At 33.0% G+C, this 10000-nt stretch overlaps 1 pseudogene; it reads left to right on the top strand.

The window, feature by feature from the left end:
• LOC137651235 (protein bowel-like) overlaps window positions 1-10000 on the top strand; it is a 167572-nt pseudogene that overhangs the window by 45921 nt on the left and 111651 nt on the right.

Raw genomic sequence — 10000 nt, 5'->3', positions numbered from 1 at the left:
AAGAATTTAAAAAAAAAAAAAAAAATAGTGTGCCCGAGTGTACCCTCAAGCTGGAGAACTCTAACACAAGACAGTGGAAGACCATGGTACAGAGGTTATGGCACCACCCAAGACTAGAGAACAACGGTTTGATTTAGGATAGTCCTTCTCCTAGAAGAGCTGCTTACCATAGCTAAAGAGTCTCTTCTACCCTTACCAAGAGGAAAGTGGCCACTGAACAATTACAGTACAGTAGTTAACCCCTTGAGAGTAGAAGAATTGTTTGGTAATCTCAGTGTTGTCAGGTGTATGAGGACAGAGGAGAATATGTAAAGGATAGGCCAGACTAATTAAGCGATCGTTAACTATCAGTTGAGATCATCATTCTGAGCTTTTGTATATTTTGTTCTTTGTAGGTTATATGAATGCTCTGTCTGTGTTGTCAATAACATTATTCTGATCTCTGTTCAAAAGTTCTTGTCATAGATATCAAAACTAATTGAATTTGTCTTTCAATGCAACAAATTCTAACTATAAATAAGGTAATACTGTCTTGCCTATAATTTGTCTTTCAAAGCAATAGTGTCGTACCTAAGAATAAGGTAATACTGTCTTGCCTATAATTTGTCTTTCAAAGCAATAGTGTCGTACCTAAAAGTAAGGTAATACTGTCTTGCCAATAATTTGTCTTTCAAAGCAATAGTGTCGTACCTAAAAATAAGGTAAAACTGTCTTGCCTATAATTTGTCTTTTAAAGCAATAGTGTCGTACCTGAAAATAAGGTAATACTGTCTTGCCTATAATTTGTCTTTCAAAGCAATAATGTCGTACCTAAAAATAAGGTAATACTGTCTTGCCTATAATTTGTCTTTCAAAGCAATAGTGTCGTACCTAAAAATAAGGTAATACTGTCTTGCCTATAATTTGTCTTTCAAAGTAATAGTGTCGTACCTAAAAATAAGGTAATACTGTCTTGCCTATAATTTGTCTTTCAAAGCAATAGTGTCGTACCTAAAAATAAGGTAAAACTGTCTTGCCTATAATTTGTCTTTCAAAGCAATAGTGTCGTACCTAAAAATAAGGTAATACTGTCTTGCCTATAATTTGTCTTTCAAAGCAATAGTGTCGTACCTAAAAATAAGGTAATACTGTCTTGCCTATAATTTGTCTTTCAAAGCAATAGTGTCGTACCTAAGAATAAGGTAATACTGTCTTGCCTATAATTTGTCTTTCAAAGCAATAATGTCGTACCTAAAAATAAGGTAATACTGTCTTGCCTATAATTTGTCTTTCAAAGCAATAGTGTCGTACCTAAAAATAAGGTAATACTGTCTTGCCTATAATTTGTCTTTCAAAGCAATAGTGTCGTACCTAAAAATAAGGTAATACTGTCTTGCCTATAATTTGTCTTTCAAAGCAATAGTGTCGTACCTAAAAATAAGGTAAAACTGTCTTGCCTATAATTTGTCTTTTAAAGCAATAATGTCGTACCTAAAAATAAGGTAAAACTGTCTTGCCTATAATTTGTCTTGCAAAGCAATAGTGTCGTACCTAAAAATAAGGTAATACTGTCTTGCCTATAATTTGTCTTTCAAAGCAATAGTGTCGTACCTAAGAATAAGGTAAAACTGTCTTGCCTATAATTTGTCTTTCAAAGCAATAGTGTCGTACCTAAGAATAAGGTAATACTGTCTTGCCTATAATTTGTCTTTCAAAGCAATAATGTCGTACCTAAAAATAAGGTAATACTGTCTTGCCTATAATTTGTCTTTCAAAGCAATAGTGTCGTACCTAAAAATAAGGTAATACTGTCTTGCCAATAATTTGTCTTTCAAAGCAATAGTGTCGTACCTAAAAATAAGGTAAAACTGTCTTGCCTATAATTTGTCTTTTAAAGCAATAGTGTCGTACCTGAAAATAAGGTAATACTGTCTTGCCTATAATTTGTCTTTCAAAGCAATAGTGTCGTACCTAAAAATAAGGTAATACTGTCTTGCCTATAATTTGTCTTTCAAAGCAATAGTGTCGTACCTAAGAATAAGGTAATACTGTCTTGCCTATAATTTGTCTTTCAAAGCAATAATGTCGTACCTAAAAATAAGGTAATACTGTCTTGCCTATAATTTGTCTTTCAAAGCAATAGTGTCGTACCTAAAAATAAGGTAAAACTGTCTTGCCTATAATTTGTCTTGCAAAGCAATATAGTTATAATTTGTCTCATTAGACAATATAATCTTTCCTATATGTTTTTATAGGCAACATAGTCTTGCCTATAATCAAGGTAATACAGTTTTGCCGATAATTTGTCTTTCAGCGAAATAAAATATTGCCCAACAGTGATCTTGCCTCTAATTGGTTTTTGCAAATAATACAGTCTTGCTTATAATCAAGGTTATACAGTCTTGCCTATAATTCATCTTTAAAGGTTATATAATAATAATTTGTCTTTCCAAGCAATATAATCTTGCCTATAATTTATATTTGAAGACAATATAGCCATGCATATGATTTGCGGCGTGGTCACATTTCCCATAAGATATAAAGCTGATCTGAGTTTAGGTCAATCCCACTCAAAAGGAAAAAAAATATCCAGATTATTTATTTTTCCGTAAATAACAATGAATTCGCATGGGAATATATCAGTTGTCCTCCCATTAACAAATTCTAGTATATGCGGTATGCATGTGTTTCATACGCGCTCGTACAATGTAACTGTTTCGATTGTTTATCTTATCACTCACTCTTCCCTGAACTGTTAATAAACCAACCTGTATCTGACTTAATGGTTCATGCATAATTTTGTTTGCATTTTTATGGCGTTGTTGCTCGCAAGTCGTATTTCGGTTTTATTAGCTCAAAATTCAAGGAAATTTGAAAGGTTTTGAGGTAATCTAAGGTAAAATGCAGCAGCATTTAAGGTAATGGCCACATGGCACATGCTCGAGTTTGAACCCTGATACATACATACATGCATACATACATACATACATACATACATACATTACATTTATAGAAATTACGTTGTTTAGTGACTTGGCACATTTCGTAGTGTTCGTAGACCCAACTGTAGTCTTTTTTTTTTTTTTTTTTTTTTTTCGAACAAGTGGTACATATCACTTCCCCTGTGGAGTACGCAGTACCAACAGATGTCATTGTGTGATAACAGATGCTGATGGCAGCAGTAGCATTAAAACACTTGTTTGTATCATTTTCGTTGAGGCGTAAAACTATTTCATGACCCTTTTTTTCACTTTTCCTTTTGGGTGATGTGCAGCTGTTGATGATAGTGATGGTGGTGGAAATTATATTACACTAATAATAATAAAAACAATCCCTGATAATAATAATAATAATAATAATAATAATAATAATAATTATTATTATTATTATTATTATTATTATTATTATTATTATTATTATTATTATTATTTATTTTTTTCTTTTTTTATCTTTGACTCCAATAAGACAAGATTGTATGATTTATTACGCCCTACTGTATTCAATGAAATCTTATATTTATATTACAGCAAAATCCTCATTTATTTGGGTAGATATTTTATTTCGGTAAATCCTGTAACCTCTAGTGATTTACTGAATTTTAGATTATATATATATATAAATTTATATATATATATATATATATATATATATATATATATATATTTATATATATATATATATATATATATATACATGTATACACACACATATATATATATATATATATATATATATATATATATATCTATATATATATATATATATATATATATATATATATATATATATATACTTTATAGACATATGTATGTATGTATGTATGTATGTATGTATTGTATGTGTTGTATTTCGTTGAGATACTACCACTAGAGAGTTATGGGGTCCTTTGACTGGTCAGACAGTACGACGTTGGATCTTTATCTCTGGTTACGGTTCACTTCCCTTTGCTTACACATACACCGAATAGTCTGGTATATTCTTTACAGATTCTCCTCTCTCCTCATAGGCTGCACATGACAAATCTGAGATTACCAAACAATTTTTCTTCACCCAAGGGGTTAACTACTGCACTGTAATTGTTCAGTGGCTACTTTCCTCTTGGTAAGGGTAGAAGAGACTCTTTAGCTATGGTAAACAGCTCCTCTAGGAGAAGGACACTCCAAAATCAAACCAGTGTTCTCTAGTCTTGGGTAGTGCCATAGCCTCTGTACCATGGTCTTCCACTGTCTTGGGTTAGAATTCTCTTGCTTGAGGGTACACTCGGGCACGCTATTCTATCTAAGTTCTCTCTTTCTTGTTTTGTTAAAAATTTTATAGTTTATATACGAAATATTTATTTTAATGTTGTTGCTATTAAAATATGTTTTTCCTTTTTTCCTTTCCTCACTGAGCTGTTTTCCCTGTAGGGGCCCCTGGGCTTATAGTATCCTGCTTTCCCAAATAGGGTTGTAGCTTAGCAAGTAATAATAATAATAATAATAATAATAATAATAATAATAATGATAATAATAATGATGATAATAATATATTAGACAATTTCATTTATAGGAAGATGCTGTATTCCCTTGTAATATAGTAAATATCGTATAAAAATAGTAATTTTGGTCCCAATTTCTTCAGTTCCATAAATAGAAGACTTCTGTGTCTGCCTTGTCTTTTGAATTTGTTGATCGCATGTGAAAGGTTTTGGTCAAATAGCCATCAGTAGATCTTGATTGTCTAGTCAATATTAGGGATTGGGCAAGAGTTGGTTGGGGATTAGGGAATATGGTGCTAGAGATTGGGGAAGATGGTGCTGGAGATTGGGGAAGATGGTGTTGGGGATTAGGGAAGTTGGGACTTGGGATTGGGGAAGATGGTGTTAAGTGTTGAGGAAGATAGTGTTGGGGGATCGGAGAAGATGGTGTTGGGAGTTGGGGAAAATAGTGTTGGGGATTGGGGAAGATGGTGTTGGGGATTGGAGAAGATGGTGTTGGGGATTGGGGAAGATGCTGTTGGGGTTGGGGAAAATAGTAGTGGGGATTGGAGAAGATGGTGTTGGGGATTGGGGAAGATGCTGTTAGGGATTGGGGAAGATAGTGTTTTGGATTGGAGAAGATGGTGTTGGGGATTGGGAAGATGCTATTGGGGATAGGGAACGATAGCGTTGGAGACTAGGCAAAATAATGTTGCGGATTGGGGTAGATGGTACTAGGGATTGGGGAAAATGGTTTTGAGGTTTGTGAGGTTGGTGTTGGGATTGGGGAAGATGATGATGGGGAATGAGGAAGATAGTTTTGGAGACTGGGGAAGATGGTGCTAGAGGTTGGGGAAGAAGGTGTTGGAGACGGGAAAATGGTGTTAGGGATTGAGGAAGATAGTGTTGGAGACTTGGGAAGATTGTGCTGGAGACTGGAGAAGATTCTGTTGGGGATTGGGGAGGACGGTGTTGGAGACTGTGAAAAATGGTATTGGGTATTGAGAAAAATATTGTTGGATACTGGAGATGATGTTGGGAACTGAAGAAGATTGTGTTGGGGACATGGGAAGATAGTGTTGGGGACTGGAGAAGATTGTGTTGGGATTAAGGAAGATGGTGTTGGAGACTGTGGAAAATGGCGTTGGCCATTGAGAAAAATGTTGTTGGCTCCTTGAGATGATGTTGAGGACCGAAGAAGGTGGTGTTGAAGAATGGGGAAGATAGTGTAGGGGATTAAATAACATAACGTTATGCTTGGGTTAGATGCTGTTGGGGATTGGGGAAGAAAAAAAGTAAGTTTCTAGTAATGGTCAGTGTTGTAGGTTGCACCTTAGGACCCCATGTTTTTGGGGCTATGTTTAGGGGAGGGGTGGGGAGTTACTTTCATATCTGCCGGAGGGTTATTTTTTGGTGTCCGAAATAATGAGAATTTGTCAAAGGTGTTTTTAGCTGAAACTAGAGAGACGCAAGAGCTCGGAGTCACTGAAGGTGTTATTAGACTAATGGAAAAGTTGGCACAAATTGAAGGTAAGTACTGGAATTACCCTCCCGGACTGGCTGGAAAGGTACAAATTTAATATGTCCAGCAGATTGGAGCCATCATTTGTTCGCTGCGAGTCCCCCGGAGGGGTGTGGTGGTTGGGGGGGGGGGGGGGGTATTGAGGTGAGGACAGTGTTACCAATTTACTGTAAACTAACTAGACCTAGAGTCACACAAGAAGCGGAAAGATATTCCACAGTGAAATTTCTAGAGAATTTTTTTTAGAGTAATAATTAATTTTGTATGAAAATGTATACATGGGGATTTTGGGAAATATTATCTGGAATTTTATTTCTCTACCGAAATTTGAGCAGGAACATCTGGCAACACTGGGTGGGGGTGGAGAGGTGGGATAGGAGTGAATCTTGGATGAAGGAGTCCCTTCGTAAGCAAAAAAAAAAAAAAAAGAAAAAAAAGAAAAAAAAATGTATAACATTTTCTTTTTCATTTTCATGATCATTATTGTCTCATTACCTCTCGTGTTATTTTCGTTGGTGACTTAGCCTCAATTCCCCCCCCCCCCCCTCCTTCTAGTTTATCAATACCATCTCTTCTGTGGTTAATTTTATTCTTTTTTTCTCTTCTTGTTTATCCGATAACGATTTCTGTCATCTGCTTGGCGTTCCTCATCAGACACAGTCGTAATGCTTCGCTTTAATTTCTTTAATTATAACTTTTGCTTTTAGTAATGCTTGTGTAATGCAATGTTCCCCAGGATGCTTCAAGGTATTGCTTTTTTTTTTTGTGGTTTGCTTGACTGGTAATGCACCTTGCCTGTCTGCTTGTAAGTGTGTGTGTGTGCGTGCGTGCGTGGTACTTGTGTATGTGTGCGTGTGCGCATGTAGATTGTGGCAAGATGACAACTCTCGGTGCGTTGTTCCTTTTCTCTTTAGAAAAAAAGATATACAAATCTATCTATAGTTTGGAATCATAAATGAAAAAAGCTATTATTATTATTATTATTATCATTATTATTATTATTATTATTATTATTATTAGTAGTAGTAGTAGTAGTAGTAGTAGTAGTAGTAGTAGTAGTAGTATTGTTTTTATTGAAATGATTATTATTTTCGTTATTAATATCATTACTACTATTATTATTTATGCTCTTGTTGTTATTATAGAGTGATATCGTAATATCCATTCTAAAATTCTTAAGTTGTGTAAATGCCTGAAATATAGATCACATTCCACAGATGTTGCATTTTAGGTCAACTTTGGAAATTAGATCGAAACTACACCAGTTTCGAGTGACCGATACTGTACTCTCTGCGCTTTACAGTAAGCGGACTTGCTTTCTTTGCCCTCGGCAATATACACTATATATATATATATATATATATATATATATATATATATATATATAGATACATATATGCATACATGTATATATATATATATATATATATATATATATATATGTATACACATGTATACATATATGTATATATATATTTATATATATATATAAATATAAATATATATATATATATATATATATATATATATATATATATATATATATATACATGTATATATATGTATATATACATATATATATATATATATATATATATATATATATATATTACACTGCACATATGGTCTAAAGCTATTTTGTACGTTTTCTTGTTCATATCATTAGGTTTTGTACCATTTTCTCTTTTCTTTTTATAAGTTTATTATAGTTATCAAACACAATTCTGAACTTTTTACAAACTTTCTATACCCATCTCACTTTTAAGGGGCAAAGCTACAATTATTTTCTGAACGAAACAATTCCCCGGATTAATCAGCAAAACCTCAATAGGATTGTGGTGGCCCGGTGGTAGCGTCCTTGCCGGGTGATTGCAAGGCTGGGGTTTGAGTCCCGCTCAAACTTGTTAGTTCCTTTGGTCGCTGCAACCTCACCATCCTTGTTAGCTACGGATGGGTGGTTTGTGGGAGCCTATAGGTATATCTGCTGAGTCATCAGCAGCCATTGTCTGGCCCACCCTGGTCCTAGTTTGGGTGGAGAGGGGGCATGGGCGCTGATCATATGTAACATGGTCAGTCTCTAGGGCATTGTCCTGCTTGATAGGGCAATGTCACTGTCCCTTGCCTCCGCCATTCATGAGCGGCCTTTAAACCTTTAAACCTTTACGCATCAGTCCTCAACAGGAATTCGAACTCAGGTTGACTAGCCGGGGAAGAGAACATACTACTGACATTGCCATGTGCTACTAAGAAATGATTCGTGATTAATGTTCGTTATCACATGTTATTTATGTACACCGATTGTTGTGTTATCTACCATTGACAGATTACATCATAGCTAGCATGCTATACTATGATTAGATCATAGCCAATGTGCAATGTTATGATTACATCTGTCATGTGAGAAATATTATGTTCCCGTTTTGTTGTCGGTCAGTCTTTTAAGGCGAGATTACTAGAGCTTTGACCTACGTTATAGCCACGGATTCGAAACTGAGATGTTTCGATTGTTACTAAACTGTTAAAAATTTGATTTATAAAAAAGGTAAATGTCTGGCAACATTTATTCCGGGACTTTACCCGTTTAAATACGGATATATTGACATAACAATATTAGGTAAAATTACTGTCGCCTGTATTTTACTGAAATACAGTTGAGAATAGCCTATTTTTACGAAGAGTTTCCGATTAAAATAACGGTTTTTTCTAACACTACTCATACATTATGCGTATGAATACGCACAAAATTAAATAAACTATCAAATATTATATAATCTCCTATGTTAACCATCTTATTTAAAGATAGAACTGTAGCTAAAAGCTTTGAAATGAGGAAGGAAATAAAGAATTATATTCACTAATATGCCTACTCTCTGTTTTTTCGTCTTTTAAAGTGTGACTGAATATAGCGGTATAACTTTTAGTCTTTCGGGGGTGAGCAAGCAAGAGTAATGTCCCTTCTCATCCCGTGTGCGACCAACCACAGTCAACTTACTACCAAAAGCTATTTCACGGTTAGTTCTCCAAGGATACAGTGTATGTAAACCTTAGATGTTTGAAGCAGGGGGGAATATCTTCTAAAATGATATCTAATAAGACAAACTCGTTCGAGACTGTTTATATGTATTATTTATTATATGAGATTTATATTATCATAGTTTTTTCTTCTCTTTTCAGCATTCGAAACTGTAGGGGACTTGAGGTGAGTAAATCTCCCATGAGTTTGATTAAGAGTTTGAATATATGTATATATATATATATATATATATATATATATATATATGTATGTATATATATATATATATACATATTTGTATATATATACATACATATATATATATATATATATATATATATATATATATATATATACATATTTGTATATATATACATATATATATATATATATATATATATATATATATATATATATATATATATATATATATATTATTTTGGAAGATGAAAGGTGTTCTTGTTAAGACCATTCCGGGTCTAACCCCTGTCCTAAATATTAGTTTTGTGTTACAGCTATTTTATTATTATTATTATATTCCAATTGAGTATTCAGGGTATAAATACATACACACATACATGCATATATTTATTGATTAATATTTTATATATATACACCACATATATATATATATATATATATATGTATATATATATATATATATATACAGTATATATATATAGATTTATCTTTTTTCTAGTATTCAAGTTTACACTCTGTAATATATGATAGAGCAGGAAAGGGTATGATTTTATGTAAAATAGGTCTTTGTATATAAATATGTATATATATATAAATGCAGTATACACCCACATATATATATATATATATGTATATATGTATATATAAATATATTTATATATATATATATATATATGTATGTATGTATGTATATATACATACACACATATATATACATATATATATATATATATATATATATATATATATATATATATATATATATATATATATATAGTGAATAGTATTCTCGCTTTTAGGAAACTTCAGATTTAGAAGGAAGGGGATC

The sequence above is a fragment of the Palaemon carinicauda genome, chromosome 12, assembly GCF_036898095.1.
Source record: "Palaemon carinicauda isolate YSFRI2023 chromosome 12, ASM3689809v2, whole genome shotgun sequence".
Classification (NCBI taxonomy): Eukaryota; Metazoa; Arthropoda; class Malacostraca; order Decapoda; family Palaemonidae; genus Palaemon; species Palaemon carinicauda.
The sequence above is the reverse complement of the archived record's forward strand: the minus strand, read 5'-3'. Positions and strand labels throughout refer to the sequence as shown.